The following is a 20,320-nucleotide window of genomic DNA, read 5'->3' as shown; positions in this document are numbered from 1 at the left end:
ATTTTTCTCTTTGGTTAATAGCATATGGAGACTATGAGACAGCTCTCTTTCATTTAGTAGTAGAATCCTATACGTTAAAATCATTTGATATAAAGGAAAAACGGAATATTGCAGAAAAATGTATATACACTTTAGATAAGTAGATCCACAATTGATAAGAAGTTTTTTTACGATACTAATAAATATGGGTTGTTATCAACTCTTTACTGTGAAATAAGATGGATATACAAATCATTATAGTGGATTCTAAAATCTATAGATGTTTTCGCTTTAAATTATTACGCAGCATCTCTATGCGGAACCTTTAATGTCGAGAAAACCGTAGCGAGTCGGATCTGTTTGTAGGACGGAACCTAAACAGCCACGTAGTGTAGGCAGGAGCACGTCTTGAGGTTGGTGCTTAAATACTTTTTATACTTTCTTCTAATCTCCACACTAATTATTCACCATTTCACGTGTTCAATGCTTTGCAGAAGCACTGTCGTGTGTAAGTGTCATGCATCAGTTGCTTAAGGTTTTTGGATATCGCGTTGTGGCTAAGTGGCTAAAGGCTGATGCTAATGAGATCAGAGATTTATAATAAAAAAGTCGCATTGACACTGTATCTCCTGTGATTTTTCGCCGTTCCCGTGCTGTTGATTATTTATTATTTTTTTATGGCGGTGCTTTCATTATCAGCTCATTACTTTAAAGTCAGAGATATTGTCCCTTTCCTGAAAGTGACAGTAGATTAAAACGCCGCTGACAGCCTGATCCGTGCATATGTGATTTTTAAAATGAGTATATTTGGGTTGATATTACAGTCATGTCAGCTTCGGTTGCATGCCAGATGTCTGAGAAGTGTCTTAAACCGTACTAGTCTATAGTTAGACAGTCAGTCTAATCATCCAGCCTTGAGTGACACAGAAACCTTATTACTCCACCACACTGATGTGTTACATTGTGTAAGAAGAACCAAAAAGATATATATATCTTGTCAGTTACTAGACTATTATGACACTAAGCTATAACAACTGACTGATTCCTAAATACTAGAACAAAATAAACTACAGTACTGATAAAATTTTTTATAAGAAAGAATTGTTCAATATCCTAAATCTTCCATTTTCTCACTAAACCTTGTTTTCCCCTGGCCTGTAGCTCAGTGTGAGTCATCACCACCTGTCAATTATTTCATAATTACCAAATAATGCATTCACTTCAGTGAATGAATGGAGAATACAGAATTAATTTAAAGCAGGTTTCTAGTTCATAATTTATTTTATTTTATTAATAGTAAGACTGAAAACCTCAGTGCTGACATCTTAAAGTGTTGATGGATAACTGTGTTGACCAAACATATTTTGCATATCACACATGCATTAAATGCAGGAACCATTTACCAGTGCATTGGAAACCTAATAAAAAACAAATACCTTGTTTGTGTTGAAACATTGTTATGGGAGCTTGTTTTTAATTGCTGTTTTGAGTGCTAATGGCAGATAAAATCAAGAATCAGTGGACTATTAGATGGTATGTCATCTGTCAAAAACAAAGGATCTTATTTTTATTTCTGCAGGATAGAGATTTTGTGGTTTCCTGAAGGGGAACTTCATAGAAACAATAGACAAAGTAAGAATTTAACAGCTAGTGCCACATCCAGTAACAATGATACAAGTATGTCAGCATTGTGCCCTTGATCAAAATATTTAATCGTGCATTGCTTCAGGGAGAAATATCCCTGTATTTAGCGTACCATTAGATGAGTTAGAAGCATCAGCATCGTGACTAAATGATAAATTAGTAATTAATATATTTTGCTGATTTTGCTTTATTTGAGCAATAAATCTTGAACTCTTCTCACAGTGTGGATGATTTAATCTAATGTTTCCATTCTTCAGGATCACTGAGGACCGAAGCTCTCTGCACCATCCAGGCCAGCCTGCAGTCTTAACCAAAGTTTACAGAGCATGAAGTAAAGGTGAATTGCATTGGTGAAACCCAGCTCATGTTCATGGATGCTAGAGCAGCATCTGTATTGCAAGAGATATGGAAAATGGAAATATGGATCCTCAGCATCCGGATGCAAAACACGGCAAAGATCCAGACAGCAGTGCTGTAGGATCTCTGAAGCTGGTAATGGAGAAAATCCCTAATGGTAAGTGTTCTTTTGAGATGAAATTTGATGGCTGATGTTGCAGTTAGATGGTTTGATTTAATCAACATTAAGGCTGTTCATTTGTACTTTCTGCTTTATACTTGGATTGACTGTTAAGCTTTTGCTTGAAAGTTGTTTGTTGTGTTCATTCAAAACCTGGCAAGATTTCAGAGTGAACATTTGCTGTTTACTGCGTCACTTGGCTTTGAGAAGTTTTTTCTTCCCACTTCTTCCAGTGCCATTTTTTTACCTTATAAAGACGTGTTTTTTTTTTTTCCTAGATTATCCACAAACTTCCCCGTGTTTTCAGTATTAGTTTTCCTAAACTGTCCACTGTAGCTTGATAAGGCCATTTGACTGGTTCTGCAAAACTTGTGCAAAAGATAACTTTCAGATCACCCATTCCGTTTAAAGGTTATACATGATGACCAAAAGCACCAGTCATAACCTCTTAACCTAGACTATCAGCAGCAGGCTAATTTGGGTTAGTACTTTAAAAGTGCACAAAGTAATGTTTTCTACCTCTAAAGAAAAGAATAATGCTTTCGACAAATATGCAAAAATTCTGTACACTTGCATGAGCTGAAAAGATGGACCAACTTAATAGTGACTATTTATTTTGTTAATGGACGCTTCTCTCTGTGGCAAAAAAAATTAATTACAGATGACAAATATGCCTATAAATGTGACAGTGATTTTTTCTACAGAATTGTTTGTAGTCATCTGCAATAAGGTTCAATTTGTATTGGCCTTGAGCTAACATGAACTAACAGTGAACAGTTGTATTTATTTTTATTAACTAATTTCAAGGAAGATTAATAAATACTGTCTCAAATGTATTGCTCATTGTTTGTTACCAAATTGCTTTAGCATTGAGTGATGCTTACCGAAAAAAGTATTAAAAAAGTGCTCTCTTTGGTAACACATTTAATTTTTTTTTTAAATACATTTATTTTATTTGATTCCATTTTAGTTCATTTTAATAATTTTCAATAAAATTAAAATAATTTTTCTAGGCTTACAATTGTTCAAGTGATTTAATATGGTCCATATGGGGTCCATAAAAGGTTAAGTACACATAACAGGTGAGGCTGAACATGACTAAGTTAAAATAAACTGAAAACCTTTACTTTTGCAATGCATGATATTTTCATCCATGCTGATTGATATGTTGTACTGGCTTGTAAAACATAAAACAAAACCTTAGTATAAAGCTCTTTGCTGAATCCCTTCTCTTTGTTTTAGGTCATGTCAGAGCAGATCTGTTGCCAAACGGAGAGGCCGTGGTGGAGGGTCAGGAAACTCGCGGAGGCAGCACCCCACCTCTGGCAAACTCCTTCCCCGGGCAGCCGCCTTGCCGATTCCCCTCTGAGCACAGAGCTGGATCCAGGTTTTGGCCTCTTTCCCTGACAGCCTAGAGAAGTCTGAGGCAGCTCTTGCAGAGGGCTCTGTTCACAAAGGGTGACGCATTGCAATCGCTCAGACTAAGTATTCCTATGCAGGAGACTGAATTGTGTAAGCATACGATACTTGATAACACCCCCCGAATCATCCCCTTCCCTTCCTGTTGTGTTGTAATTCCCCCCCCGTTTATCTTTTGAGGCTGATTTAGGCTAAACTTATTCCTTTTGGTTTGGTTTGCTTTTTTTTTGCTTGTTCGTTTTTTTTTGCTTGGTGATTTTTTTTGGTGGGAATCTCTTCATTGCACTATGTCCCCTAATGAATTAAAGGCTATTTAGTCTCTCTTGTGATTGGTGAGTGCTTTGATTTCTGACGTTTATGACAACTCTGTGTTAGCAATCCTGGGGTGTTGGTGTGCTGGTTGGTGATTTCAGGAAAAGTTAAGCTTTTTTGGGGCACAACAAAACTACTGGCAAGACAACTTGCAATCTTGTTAAGACAATTTGGCTTGGATGTGAAATATGGCTGAACTAATAAGAACTAACGCCGCAGAAGCTCAAGTGCACTTTTCTCTTTTTCTGACTAAGGCAGTTGGAATGGCTCATTATGGGATGCAGAGGTCACGTGGTGTTTGCTGTACCAGGACTTGCATGAAGCTTCACTCTTTAAAAACTAGGGATGGGAATCAAAAGACATTTGCATTTCCACTTTTACAGTTAACACTTAGCATCTTGATTATTATTAATTTCAGATTTTTCAGAGCATGCATGCATGCATGCATGCATAAATAAATAAATGGTTTTATCAATCTATTCCACCAAAAAAATCTAAACCTCCAAAGATGCATTTACATAGACCTGTTAAATGCAATTAATTGCATTGAAACTATTAATAATTTGATTGTTTAATTAATTGCATACCATTTTGTTACAGATCCATTCAGTTCTTGTATTTTTTAAAAATGGAACCAGTTGTCAGTTGTTCCTATCCCTAGAAAATACATTGTCAACCAAGCATGTCTTAGTATTGATGAGCTGTTATTTTCTTGTATAATCAATAGCCTGTTAAAATGATCACCGTCCAATACTTGCTTGGTTGACAATATCTAAAGCCAACTTTTCACTTTTGTTTTGTTTTTTTTTAGCACTTTATTTTTGAGTTTTAGTTGACCGGTATGGTATCTTCTGCTTATAGCATCGAAAGAGCATCTGGGGAGATGGAACATGAAGAAAAAATCCCGTCAGGAAGCTCGTCGGCGTCTTACGAGGAACAACTCAACACAATACAGAGTTACAGGGCACACAGAGAGAGTGAGTCAGCAAACGAGGACTGATATTGAATTTAAGGATAGTTGGCCAAAAACTGAAAATTGGCATCATTTACTGAGCAAATAATTTTGGGTTATTTTAATGTTTTTCTTTTTTTTTAAATGTTGCCATTGGGGGACTTGATGGACTTAATGTTAGACATAGATCTTCTCTTCTGTGTTTGTCCTGTGTTGCCTACTGTTTCCTGTTTTGCATATTTAATCCTCAATTATTTGTCCCATTCAGACCCGGCGTTCCACTCCTAAGAGCCGCCTTTTTAGCACTTTGGACCCAGAGCTCATGCTCCATCCCGAGGGTCTCCCACGTGCCAGTACTGTCGCTATGACTAAGGGAATACGTCTCTTCCTGCGCACCAGTGTTTCCCCGTGGTCCCAAACTGGTGCACGCTCCTTGGCATCCCTTCCAACAAGGAGAGGAAATCCAAAATCATTCCGCTCCAGCAAGATCCACTCTCTCGCCGACTACAGAACTTCTGAATCTGATGCTAAAAGTTGCAGATATGTCTGCGTGTATGGTGGGGTAGTTTCAGCATCTGCCGGACTCATCGTTTAGCTCTCTGCATTCCACCATCATCTCAGTCCGTCTCCACAGTTTTCGGAAATCAGCATCAGTTCTGAGAGCAACATCCATTTGGAATCATCTCAGCTAATCCAGAGACAACATCTCAGAGGTGGATGGTAGCGAATCAGGTTTCAAAGCTGATGGTAATGACAGCGATGCTGTCCTATGTGTAGTGTGTGTCTACTCCAGGGACCTATAATATGTGTTAGCTGCAATAGCAAAACGGCCAAAGGCTCCATATACTGTCGAAGGGATCTGAGAGATTGCTCCAGAAGCCATGGGCCACTTTCCATCACTGCAGCCGAAGTCCTGCAGGCAGCCATCTAAAGAGAGGCACATTGAAGAGCTGGAAACAGGAAAGTAAGTCGGGCCGTGTGGAGCCTCGCAGTCGCAGGGACAGCTTCTCCAGCAGAGTATAAGTATACAGTTTCTCCAGTTCGCTCCATTCAAAACAAATAGATCTTTTTAGACATCATTATCTATCTTGAAAGCTAGCCCATATAAACCTCATGAGACTGATGCATTATGCGTTTGCAGGTGTGTCATATTGTGAGTTCTGTGATTGGGACTCCTGATTGAGATGCTGCCCGTGCTGAAAGAGCAATGAGTGCGAAGGACAACTCGAGTCTCATTTCCTCCGAGACAAATCAGGTGAGTTATTCGTAGCGTCCCCCAAGTATTTGTCATATTGCTACCTCTCCCTCCTTCCTCTTCTTCGCGTTTCCTGTTGCTCGAGGATTTCTTCTCTTATTTCACTTTAGGTTGAGCTCGTTTGCCGATACTTTATGTCTCACTTCTGCTTTCCGGCTTCCTTCTTTCTCTTCTTTTTTCCCCGCTTCCTCCTTTCGCTTTCTTCGCCCTCTTGGATTCTTTTTTTTCTCCCCTTCTGTATTTGCTTTCCCCCCCCCCACCTCCTTCCCCCCCCCTCCCTTTGCTTTTCTCCTTTTCTTTTTTTTTTTTTTCTTTCCTTCTCGTCCTCTTTCTGTTCTTTCTCTTTCCCTCTTCCCTCTTCGCGCGGACTATTTCATTTCTCTATAATAGAGAATCGATCTTTTTATCCCTCTCGATATCCCTCCCTAGAGAATCCTCATCTTATTATGTTTCCTTTGACGATCAGTACCATCATATCCATATATCATAGAAGATAGTGCAGCAGTGCAAGAGAATATTACTACTAGACGAACTAGCATAAGTAGAGATATATATCTAACAATCACCACTACATACCCCCCACCCACGACATCATCCCACATCCACCACACACACACACACACACACACACATCCAAACACACACACACCACAACACACACACACACACACAACCACACACACACACACACACTACACACACACACACACACCCCATAATATTATATATATATGCCCTGCATAACAACATGCATAATGACATGGTTGCAACCACATTGATTTTCTAAAAACCTTCTCCATTTTTTCTCGGCCTCTCTGAAAGAAAAGACAGCGCTCCAGGCCAAGCTCGCGGCTTACAAGAGGATGCCCTCAGTTGCAGGACAAGGTTAGAGCCAGTCCCCGGCCCGTCACGAGAAGCAGAGCACCCGCACCTCTGAAGGCAACACATTACGCTCCAGCATGCTCTGCACTGCGAGAAGGCCATGGTGGAACTCCAGCGCAATCTGGAAGGGAATAAAAACGCCCAGCCTCGCCTCGCTGGGCATATGACCTGCAGCTGACTGAAGAGCCACATGTTACTCGCATTTTTGTATTGGATCATGGTCAAAGTGGGGGGGGAGGGAGATGCAGCCAGAGGTAGGACTACTAAGGACAACACAGGTGAAAGACAGTGGTAGATGTACACATACAGGGCTTAGGCTGCATCGGTGGGATACTCAAAATGTCAGTCTTAGGCTAAATTTATATAGCCAATGGCTATAATATGGTAATATCCACTTTGCCCAATAGTTTCAGTTGTTTTAGTTAAACTATGAATGCCACCTGCGAGGAACTATTTAATTAAATTGACCCCGTTTAAAAAAACATAATGTTTTATCTTCTTACAAGCAAAAATAAAAACAATTCTGTGCCCACTTGACTGTGAGTACATGCTCAAAAAATGAGAGTAATCTTGAGTAAAACTATTCATAATTATAATAATGATATGCTTGTTTATAATAATATTATTAAAACGTTTACATAACTTTCTCCTGTTTGTCTTTTCTCCACTTAGTCTCTGAATTACGGCAGCAGATGGGGGGCTTACAGGCACAGCTTCAGAGGGTCCAGAGCGAGATGGACGCCTCTCTGCCAGAGCAGACTGAGACGATACGCAGGGCAGAAGTGGACTCCCTGCAGCAGCTCCGCCCTGGTACCAGCCAGCAACACGACTCTGGCACAGGGGCACGAGTACGACTGCAGGGCGAGATGGCCAACATGCAGGCGATAATGCCCCCCACTATTGTCTAAATGTTGTGAACTCAAGAAGGTAATGTTGGTACCCATAATAAAGATATACTACTATTCCCAGTTTGGGGCTTGAGTAAGATTGTTTAAAGATTTTGAATGAAATTTCTTATCGCTCACCAAGGGCTGCATTATTTGATCAACTTATATTTAGATGATTAATGTTTAATATCTTAGTATATTTTTTTCTAAATTTAAATATATTTAAAAGTAATTTATTCCTGAGATGCAAAGCAGAATTTCAGCATCATTACTCAGTCTTTAGTGTCACATGAGCACTTCAGAAATCTTTCTAATATGCTGATTTGGTGCTCAAGAAACATTTCTCAGTATTGTGTCCAAGCAGTTGTACTGCTTAATATTGTTTGTGGAAGGATTGTTTATTTCAGTGTTCTTTGATGAATAGAAAGAACAGCATTTTTTTTAATAGAAATCTTTATAAATGAACATTATAAATGTATTTATTGTAACTATTATTAATATAATTTATTCATTCTTTACTTATTAGCAGCATCCATCTGAATAAAAGCAGCCAATTTCTTTCAAAATCTTATGGACCCAAAACCTTTGAATGATAGTGTAGAATGCCTTTTTCAGAAATAAGATTTTATCAGAAAGATTCAAAAGCAAAAATGGCCCTCTGTAGTGTGTATTTTCTTTTTTGTATATTTACTTTCAGGTGGTGCGTTCCAGACCTGAATCGGACGCTCAGATCGGAGTGTTGGAAAATCTAAAGATGGAGAATGTTACTCTGTCTCACAAACTCACAGAGACGAAACATCAATCTATAAAAGAGAAGGAACGGATTGCTGTGCAGCTACAGAGTATAGAGGTCTGGCACACTAACACTATTTTTTCCTCACTTAGTCTATTTCTGTCAATCTGACATACTCTCTTTATTTGTGCTGGCATATTTAGTATACCTGGCTTAAAACATTTTGTTGTTAGTAAAAATACTTGTGGCTTAAGAACATATATATATATATATATATCTATATATATATATTATATAGATCTATAAATATTAATTAATAAGATATCATTATATTTAATGTTTAAATAATGATTTTATTTTATTTTGTCATTACATTAAACTGACTAGGTTTAGTTGTCGCTTTTATTTTTTTTTTATTTTTACTTTTGTAAAACTAAGGAATAATATTAATGCAAAGATCTTGAAATCTAAGCCTTAACATAATAAATATACTTAGTGGTTATCCATGACATTCCAGACATGTTGACTCAACTGAAGCGGGCCATACATCAAAATCCAGTATGCAAAGTCCAAATGGTGAGGAAGTCTTCAGCACAAACTGGAAAGAGTTTGAAGAGGAGGCGATAGCTGACCTTCTCAAACTCGCACAACACAAGCCACAACACTGGAGAGAGAGCTAGAGCAGGTATCTAAATGCTCACTACATGTGCGTGCACACACTACACCCATTTGTCATTGTGATGTATTCTAGTATTCATTATCTGATCTACGGTAATTAAAGGATTTGAAGGTTCAAACCCATCACCATTGTGCTCTTGAACAAGACTCTTAATCCCAGATTGCTCCATCGGGGTACATTTTGTAATATGGTGCTTTTAATATAAGCATCCCCCTAATGATGATTTAAAAGACTCTTTCTTCTCCTTCTAGGTCAAAACTTATTCTCTCCCCAAAAAGATGCCCCAGCTGGAATTGCTTTCAGCCGTTAGCACCTAGAGCTGATGAAGCAGACTCACCAGCACTCAGAGGAGCCCTCCAAACCAAAGAACAGGCCACTTAATCAGCTGGGAGGCACGTTACCAGGAGCCCTGCCCGCTGGAGGAGCTACAAACTGACCGCCCACAGCTAAAGAGGAAACCCTGCAGTATCTCCAAAATGAGAAAATAGTCCTGGAAGTTGCTCTGCAGGCAGCGCGAGCTGATAAGAGCGAACTGGATGAAGGAGCGGAAAGGCTGGGAGAGGAAGTGCTGGTGGCATCAGACACTCTTGACCAGCTTAAGCGGAACTACAGGTTTAAAGCACCCAGGTGAGAGGTTTGGAATATGACTGATGTGCTTTTTTTGTTATCAAGATCTTTTAGAATTAGTTCAGATTGCATTTTTTTTTCCTTTCTTTCCACGAAGATTGAAGCTCTCCAGCAAGAGAATGGCCCCTCAAAAAACAAGCACAGAACTGAAGGAGACAGTTCAGGCAGCAAAAGGTATGTGGGCCAACAGAGCTCCGTTCCTTAAAAGTGTATAGAGTGCAGTCTACTGGATTTATTTCCTTTCTGTTTTTTGTCATTATCAACTGATATAGTCCCTGACATTTTTTCCCTAACTAGGAAATTCCATTTGGTCCTAAACAATGACTTTTATCAATTTGTAAAACACTTAAATTTCAGTAAGGCATAACATTTTTTTAAACTTATTTGTTGCTGGGGAAACTAGTTAAGTTTCTGTACCCCCCAAAAAATACACATATCCATACTATTAATCAACGAAATTACCAGTAGATGTGGTCCGTGATCTGCTCTCTACTCTTTCTTGCAGGTGATGGTGAAAGCGTACAGGAGAGATACCAGCTCCAAAGACCAGCTGATCTCTGAGCTGAAGGCTTCTAAAAAGCGTCTGGTGGCTGAGGTGAAGGACCTGAAGCAGGAGCTGTTGAAATGGAGGGAGAAAAGAAAGAGCCCAGACAGGAACAGGCTCGCGCTCAGAAGGAAGTGGAGCCAGAGGAGTCCATCAGCAAATGACGGTCCTGGAAGCCCATTTACAAATCCGTCCAAACCGAGAGATGACCAACTTGACCTCTAACTGCAGGTACAAACCGCGCGACTGCTTACAAATATCTTTTTAATCAAATAAATACTTTTATTCAGCAAGTAAGGCATTAAATTGTTGCAAAAGTGACCAGTAAAGACAGTTCTGAATGTTACAAAAACATTTCAGTTTCAAATAAATGCTTTTGGAATCTTTTGAAATTTCCAATTCATCAAAGAATCCTGAAACATTTTTCTGGAACTGGAAAGTTTATTTAGGCACCAAATCAGCATATTAGAAATGATTTTCTGAAAGATCATGTGAAGACGGGAGCAATGATGCTGAAAATTCAGCTTTACCATCACAGAGAATACATTACATTTTGAAAAATATATTACGTATAGAAGTTATATAATAGTTATATTACTGTTTTTTACTGGATTTTTATCAAATACATTGTACTTTGTTGAGCATTCAAAACTTTTTTGTACATATGTATAGCATATTTTGATGCACTGCCGCGTTGTTGCTTCAGTCCCTTCAGTTTGACCAGCACCACTGGCGGCAGTGGGGGACAGAAGAAAATGAAAATCTGAAAAAGAGGATCGAAACAAATGCAGATGAAGCCAGAAAGTGAGTCACAATCACACAACACCCGCCTCTCCTGCCATAGAAAGGTTTCCATAGTGATCCGCTGCTCAGTCAGGTCGTTGACATCACAATATGATGTGACATATAGACATAGTGGCGAGTTTGCTTGTGATCTTTGCACCTCAAAAATCAAAGGTGATGAGAAATTGCAGTGCATTTTTTCCTGTTTCAACTAGCGTATCAAACAAATAAAAAATGACTCTGAGGTTTTTAGAGGACATCTAATGGTGAAGTAGGACCTTGTTTAACTGCTGTTATGTTGGGGGCCTGCTCTTTCCTCAAAATCCAGGTCTATCTCAGAGCAGAAAGTGATGATGAAGCGAAGAGGCACGATTATTGACCAGTGCACAGATCCAAATGAAGGCCAAGCATAAGCCTATGAGAATGCATGTTGGTATTCTGAGCCGCAGGCTACAGGAAGCCCCCTCACCGCCAAAGAGACAGCTGAAGCTGACTTGACCAAACTCGAGAGCTCAGGTTTCAGAGGTGGAAATAGCCAAGAACTTCAGGTAACTGGTACTGATGGTCTACAATATAAATACGTTAAAATAAAAGAGGTGCATAAATCCTGAAATCATTTTACACAAAGCGATTATAATTCTCATATAACTCACAGTTCAGAAGTGGTGCTGTGCGTAACTACAGTTTATGTTCTTTTCCAATCATGAATTGACGTGCATTTGTTGTCATTGCGTCAGCCAAGGTGAAGCCCTGCAAGGGACAGCTGAGGGCAGTGAGCCAGATAAAGCCATGCTGGAGAAAGAGCTACAGGAGGTCATCACCCTAACTAGCACTGAACTAGAGGAATATCAGGAGAAAGTTGTTAGAACTGGAAGATGAGGTAAGAGAAAACTTGTTGCTTAACCCTAAATGAACTTTTGAGAATTTTATCAAAATAGCAACCTGTATGATTCTTTAATTAAAATGTTTAAATGCACATCCTTATCTGAGGTCAGAAAAATAATACTCTTTTTATGTTTAAATGCTTATCTTTGTTTGGGGTATGAGTTTGGGTTTTGTGTGTTTTTTGTTTTTGGTATATTTTTTTTATTTTGCGTGTATGTGTTTGTTTTTTTTTGATAGAAACAGTAAAAATTTTAATATAGCTGAATATTCACATCATTATATCCCGTCGTCTTGTCAAATAATCCTTCATTATCATTTTAATATGCTGATTTTGTAGCTCATAAAACATTTCTTATTATTATCAATGATGCAAACAGTTGTGCTGCTTAATTTTGGTGGAAAATTCCTTTTTTTGAGGATTCTTTGATGAATAAAATATAATTTTTTGAAGCAATTTAAAAGTTTTTGACTGTCTACTTACTATATTTATATGACCTCAAACTTTTTGATGACAGTGTACATGAACATTTTCCCTCCCATTATTCTTATAAATTTAAATAAACTCGGATTTACTATAATTTAATAAACTCCCGATTACTGAGATTTGTTAATTTTTATTTTAATTTCACTAATTTTCAATTGATAATGAGTTTTATTCATGGATTAAATTTGTGGAATGAGTGGTTTCAAAAAGCAAAAATGTAAAACTACTTTTTTTTTTTGCGCACGACTAGACAGCTTCAGGAGTCAAGAAATTTTCAAAAGAGAATTCGTCGCCTGGAGGATGCCTATAAAGAAGCCTTGCGCTTTGAGCTAGAGCATGAGAAAGGGAAGCTCTCCGGGCTTGGGAAATCCCATAGTGCATTGCGGGGCACATGCCAATATTTTAGAGGCTGCACTGGCGAAGAGAGAAGCAGATCTTGTCCAACTCAACCTACAGGTGTGATGCTACATGTTATAATTACCTTTTGGTAAAAAAAAAAAAAAAAAAAGGACTTTAATCAATAGAATTTTTTTGCAAAAGTTTTTGCAAAAGTTTTGGTTATTTTTATATATTTCTTGCCTTGTTTTTTTAAACATCTCAGTAATCTTTCACTTTAGGTTCAGGCAGTGTTAAAGCGTAAGGAAGAAGAGGACCAGCAGATGAGACAGTTGGTGCAGACGCTACAAGCTGCTCTGGAGAAAAGAGAAAATAAAAGTCCAAGGATCTGACTGAGCAGGTTTAATTAATGTGGTTTAACAGCTGCATGACATTTCCAGTTTTTCCTTGAGAAGTCCCTGAAGGCTTTGTCTCTTTGTTTGTGTTACGTGCATGTATGGTGACCTGTGTGTTTGTACGCTTTGTTCAGGTGGCGGAGGCCAAGCTGGAGGCGCCCATAACCGCAGGCATTACAGAGCATCCATGCTGGAACTCGGCGAGATCAAGAAAGATCTGCAGGCCAAGGAGGAGCTTATCAAAACCCTGCAGAAAGAGGCTAAAACACTTGCGCTAAGTCTTTGTTTTCTTGAGTTACAGGATCACAGCTGCCTCTGAAGCTCATAAGAGTAATTCACACTTCAAGAGATCTTTATGAGGGTCCATCTATTCTAGAGTGATGAACTGCATGGTTGTGAACTTAAATGATGGATGAGCAGATGTTTTGTGACTTCTCAGATTGTGGTTAGTGTGTGTTTTGTGAGATTTTTCTCTCTCTCTTTGACAGGGCTCAAGATGAGAAACACTCTGAAGAGGTTTCTCATTTCCAGGAGCAATTAGCTGATGCTCACACTCAGCTCCAGATCCTTCAAAACAACTTGATGAAGAGCTCAGCAAAACAGCCCCTCACTAACCAAGAGGTACAGTGCGTCTCGGTTGCAAAACAAAGTCAACTACCTCGCTGTTTTGAAACCTTGCATTCTCACAATATATGCTTGTTATTCCTTATTTTTTTGATTGCAAGGATTCAGAGCCTGGGTGTGAGTTAATGTCAGCGAATTAAATGCAAACCGTTGGATCCCCCAAAAATCCTATTCATCATTGCATAATTTAAACTATATTATTGCCCGGTGATGTATTTAAAGTTGGATATATATTACATCTAACTTTATTCACATACATACAGTACACTCACATAAAGTAATATATAGCAAATCTCAGCTTCTGTTATTGTTTATATCTTCACAATGTAAATTATATTATTGCAAAGCTCTATATAAGTTGGATCGGGATACATATAAAGGGTACATATTACTGTTCTGAAGTACTAATATGCAACTTTTATGGGTAGATAAGGTACAAAAGTATCTTTTTAAAAAAAGGGATCTCCACCCCAAAATGAAAATTTTGTCATCAATCACTTACAAGGTCCAGAAAAGGTATGAAAGTCGTCCTCCGAATACTCCATCTGCCATCAGACGTGCAATCTGGGTTATATGAAGATTGCACGTCTGATGGCAGATGGAGTATTCTGAAGACGACTTTCTACCTTTTTCTGACCCTTGACATTATTTATTTGGCAGTCTATGGGACAGTCCCAAGCCTCCCGTTTTCATCCAAAATATCTTAAATTGTGTTCTGAAGATGAACTGAGCTTTTTACGGTTTGGAACAACATGGGGGTAAGTTATTAATGGACAATTTTCATTTTGGGATGGAGTATCCCTTTAAGGATACTGCCCAAGAGACAAGCTGTTATACATCTATAGTTTACCCTTAAAGGTGCAGGTATATATTTTTTTTTTTTTTTTTTTTTTTTTTTTTGTTTTTGTGACAGTGAAATCACATTTGTAACTAACAATGACAGACCTACCACAAAGTTAATTCATTTATGGCTTTGAATGCTTATTGAAGAATTTTTGATATTTTGTATTGAGAACTGTGACTGACCTCATTCCCATTCGGAATCACTTATTTATCATAAATGCTGTGTTTCCTGTCTCCCCTGCAATGTTGGAGGATCTTGAAGTGGGGAGGTGGAGCAGAGGCAGCGGGAGATCGAGACGCAGACAACAGCAGCTGGAGATGGTGGAACAATGTCATCAGGAGAGAGATGGACATCCTGCAGGACACTCTACAGGTCGGTATACGCTACTTTGTTCAGTCAAGAACATGTATTATTGGGTTCTTTTCCCTTCTGAATTCTGGGCTTTTTTTTTTGTTTGATATGATGTGTAGGACGGATAAACGGTTGGAGGCTGGAGATGGTGCAGGAAGAGCTCAATGGCACACGGAAGGATAAATTCATGCTGCAGGCTAAAGTGGGAGAGCTGAGGAATAGCATGAAGACAGTTCTTCAGCAGAACAACCAGCTCAAACTGGACCTCAAAAACAGCAGGGCTCAGAAAGGTAAGACTAATAAAAATCTTCATTTTAATTTTAAATATAGACAACATGTTCATTTGTGTGTTATTAAATATTTTCTATCCATATTTTTGGTCCCCACACCAGCGGATGGATTTAAAGTGGGGAATCCACCCCAGTAACACCAGTAAAATCCCAGACTGCCCTGTTCCTGCTTCACTTTTGGACGAACTGTTGAAAAAACCCTCGAACACATCCGTCAATAAAGAACCTCTCAATAACCTCCCACAACTGTCTGAAACAGTTAAAGTAAGACTTTTTGCACAACCTAACCTATGGTACCATTACTTTTTCTGTGTGAAAAACTAGAGGAGAGTGGGCACACTGTAACACTGTCTTCCACTATTAAACAAAACACAGTTATCGATTGAAATCATGCACTTCCCTATTATGAATTCTACTATTTGCCTATGTTGTTTTGGCTGATAAAGTGGCTTCCGTTCCAGTATTTCATTTTCAAGCTATAAATTAGTTTAATTAACTAATACACTATCATTCAGTAATATGTGTTTTTTTTACAGAAATTAATACTTTTATTCAAGCAAGAATGAATAAATGAATGCATCAAAAAGTCAAGTGAAGAGATAATTGTTCATTAAAATGCTGTTGTTCAAATAAATGCAAACCAAAATATAACAGGAATTAATTCTTGAGCACCAAACTCTGCATATTAGAATGATTTCTGAAGCAAGTGACACTTAAGACATAAGGCACTTGCGATAAAGTCTTTATCAAATTTGAGGATTTTAAGCTATCATAAGGTCATTACAATAGAATATACCCTGCCTTACATTTAAATTCCTTTCTAAATAGAAAATGAAAAATATATGAAACAATTCATTGTTTTCCTGCAAAAATACCACATAGATTTGACCAGTACATATAAAGTGAATGAGAAAAAAAAAAGTTTAGAAGAATTTGAACCAAAGCTCTAAAATACACAAACCTGCTCTCCTGACCCTGACCCCTTTTCATATAAATACAAAAAGCTACCACAGCCACATAACAGATGGCGTTTTTTTCCTTGTGGGCGTTATGTCTTTCTCCTTTCTCACGCATCTGATGGTCATTTGCTCCTCGTATGCAGGACTTGGAGCACTTCGCCTTTCAGAAGCAGAATGGAGGAACACAAATACGGTCACAGTGACGGTCAGTGACGTCGGTGGCCAGTGCAGAGGAGGAGTCTCCAAAACTGGGGCTTCATGACAACAGCAGGAACGATTTACCTTCCCTAATAAAGAAGAGAAAGAGAAGTAGCAGGCCCTCGTAATCCACAACGGACCCTGTTAAGACATTATCCGAGCAGAGAGTTCAGTTTTATCTTTATGGGCACGTTTTAATTTTGGTTGGATTTCTTATCAGCTGCCAAATATTTGGCTACAATCTCTTCCCAACCAAGATTGTGGTCGAGGTTGAACAAAGTGTTTCTTTATTACCAAACAGCTTTAAGTTCAGAGGGGAGTCATTTTGGTGTTCCGATCCTGTTTGGTTGTGTTTTGTGAGCACTATTGTATTTTCCAGTTTTACACGCGAACAGGATGCTGCTCTCATGGTTTCGTGTCTCTGATATGATTCTGATCTGGTGTTATCCTCGCTTAGCAGTTTCACACAGTGAGTACACCTCGACGTATAACGTTCTAGTCCTTTGAATTTCTGTTTATCTATTCTCATCTATCTCTCTGGAGTCCCTCTCTCTTAGAGGTTTGTGAGTGCTACTGCTTAGGCTGCTTTAGGTTCCGAGGGATGCGAAATAAGATGTGATCTACAGCAACATCCAGGGCGCCAGACTCCATGTGTTATAGTAACTAGTGATCTGTTTTAACTAATGCTAACATATCCGTCTGTGGTAGTTCCCTCACTTCCTGCATGGAGAAGTTCAGCAGCTGAACTGGTCTTGCCCTTTACTCTGTGCCTGTGAATGACTATCTCATTCCTCACTGGGACAGATGCCTGGAATCTTGAGCTGTTTCCCTGCAATATAATGCAATATTCAACTAACAATCTGAGGCCCTTTATCAATCAGCATTTTCCTCTCACTCTTTTTTCTCCCCCCAAAAACAGGCACTCTCTTAGTTTTCAAGTCCGCAAATCAAGTCTAAAAAGCGATGCTGATAACTTCTTGTATACATGCACACTGTGTACCGCTTTACACATAGGTCTCAGAGTTTAGGTCTTAGCACTACGGCCTCATTCTGATTGAAACTCAGGACTTGAAGCCCCAGGAATGTAAGTGTGTGACTGGGCGAAAATAGTGCCCGTTTTGTACAGGGTGATGTATTATAGATCAGATCAGATCCAATATCAGCTAGTATCTGGTTTGTGTCTATGGTTTGCAGATGTAAGATCTCATACAAAAGGTCTTTGGCTGACAGAATTTGACTTATTCTCTTTAGGGCTGCGCCTTAAAATGAATCCAATAAGGAAACCTTTAAATACTACTAAAAATGTATAACTTGAATGAATTTTTTTCTGTTGAGAGATCTTGGGAAATAGTGTAAAATAGGTTGAATGTGCTCTTGAAAGCGCTGTTGAGTGTGTTGTACGTATATTTATAATATATATGAAACTTGTATTGCACAATTGATAAAAGAAAGCAAGCTTACTGACTTTCAGGTATGGACAGATGTATAATATTACTTTTTGATGGGAAGATTTTGCCTTTTTTTTTTTTTTTTTGCCCAATACTATGTTCACTTATTTAAAAACACTTTCACTTCCTGAAATTCTCATGGAATCATAATTTGTCATAACAGCCTTAATTATTGAAAATGTGTGCAAATATATTTTGAATAATGTGTTTTAATTGGGTATGATATTTCTGTCTTTCCCCTGATGTCTTCATTTCACAAACTCCAGTTGTCGGTTGTGTCTGTGGAACTGGACTTAACCATGTAATTGGCTTGAACTGTTTTATGTGTGTTCTGAGATAATAATATTGATCTCCATGTACGGTAAAACTTTTAGACTGCTTTAAATGATTAAGACATAATGGGAAATGAAGCTTTACACACTAACATGTACATCTACCTTCAAAGGATTAACACATATTCAGTGAAAGGGAGGGAACTGTTTTTAATTAACTGAAAATGTACTGTTAATTACTGTACTGATGAAAAGCACGAGTTTCTGTTCTGTGTTTATAAATAAGAAACAAAAAGTTTGACTCAGCCTTTTTATGGGATGTACCATATTGAGTGTAAAATATAAATCATGCTGTAAAATGATCACATCTTGTCTTTTGTCACTATTTAATGTTATTTGAATGAGATTTTTGTTTATATCATGTTGGTAGAAGGCACATTCTGCCTTTGATTTAATTGGTAAAATGTAACATTTTAACGCTTTAGTGCAAAATTAAAACATCTTTATTTAGAGTTTGCACAGTAGCATGAGTGATTATAGTATATGACAGTTTTTGATGAATCTTAATAAACTGACAAAGGATGTTGACACATTTTAGAATTTAAACTGAAAAATTCAATCAGCACTTGCCAATTAAACGTAAGTAATGGTGAAACAATACAAGCCCACTCAGTTTTAACATTTGTCTTTTCATAGTGTGTGTACTGCTTTTCGCAAGCATTGTTTGTGAACAACTTTTAATTCATTTTAAAACGTACCATCATAATAAATTACATAAAGCGCCATAGCAGCGCTGCTAAAGCCCGCAAAAGCAGAGCAGAGACTCGTCCGAGCAAGAGAAGAGAGCCTTCCGAGGCCACATTTTTCGCTCAGCTTAACTTGAAACGCTGCGTCATCATGGTGAACGCCCGTGTATCCAGTTGACAAATTATGCTGTTCTGTACACAAAGAGCCATTATCGAGTGCGTATAATATTTTAGTTCATGCGTTTGCCACAATAATTTGTCAATAGGCATGGTTTGTATGGACACTAAGCATGTTAATGAGCTCTTGCTGTTGGGCAATTTGGCTCTCACATACAGCGTCTTGCATCACATTTCTCAGGGACAGAAGCAGGAGGTAATATTTAGACATGTTCTTATCTGGCTGAGGGTTTTAATCACTCAATGTACAGGCTTATGACTCCTTTTATGTCTATCATGAGGGCAAACATGCAACCTGTCATTGTTAACCTTAAATGGCTCGTGATGAAATCCGATATTAACGTTAGTAATGTGTGCTATAAATTGTGGGATGTCTATTGTCATAGTATTGACGAAAAAAAGTTATAATTTGAACCAAAGTCTAAATACACAAAACTGCTCTCCTGACCTCCTTTTCATATAAATAAAGCTACCACAGCCACATAACAGATGGCGTTTTCCTTGTGGGCGTCTCCTTTCTCACTCATCTGATGGTCATTTCTCGTAGGCAGGAGATGGACAGCCTTCAGAAGCAGATGGAGGAAAACACACGGTCACAGTGACGTCGTTGGCCAGTGCAGAGGAGGAGCTCCAAAAAACTGGGGCTTCATGACAACAGCAGCAACGATTTACCTAATAAAGAAGAGAAAGGAGAAGATGCAGCCCTCGTAATCCACAACGGACCCTTTAAAGACATATCCGAGGAGAGAGTTCAGTTTTTATCTTTATGGGCACGTTTAAGTTTGTTTATTTCTTATCAGCTGCCAATATTTGGCTTTATCTCTTCCCAACCAAGATTGTTCGGGTGAAACAAAGTGTTTCTTTATACCACAGCTTTATTTTCAGAGGGGTCATTTTGGTGTTTGTTTGTGTTGTGAGCACTATTTATTTTCAGTTTAACGAACAGAGCTGCTCTCTCTGTCTGATATGATCGGATCTGTTTATCTCGCTTGCAGTTTCACAGTAGTCGCCCACGTATAACGTTCAGCTTTGATTCTGTTTTCTTTCTCATCTCATAAGAGGTGCAGGAAGAGGTTTGTGAGGGCTACTGCTAGGCTG

The 20,320-nt window shown here is 38.4% G+C and overlaps 1 pseudogene; it reads left to right on the top strand.

Moving 5' to 3' along the window:
* The first annotated feature begins 206 nt into the window (after nt 1-206).
* On the top strand, nt 207-20,070 carry LOC122145139 (annotated as a pseudogene).
* Nucleotides 20,071-20,320: the final 250 nt, after the last annotated feature.

The sequence above is a fragment of the Cyprinus carpio genome, chromosome A5, assembly GCF_018340385.1.
Source record: "Cyprinus carpio isolate SPL01 chromosome A5, ASM1834038v1, whole genome shotgun sequence".
In the NCBI taxonomy this organism is placed as follows: domain Eukaryota; kingdom Metazoa; phylum Chordata; class Actinopteri; order Cypriniformes; family Cyprinidae; genus Cyprinus; species Cyprinus carpio.
The sequence above is the reverse complement of the archived record's forward strand: the minus strand, read 5'-3'. Positions and strand labels throughout refer to the sequence as shown.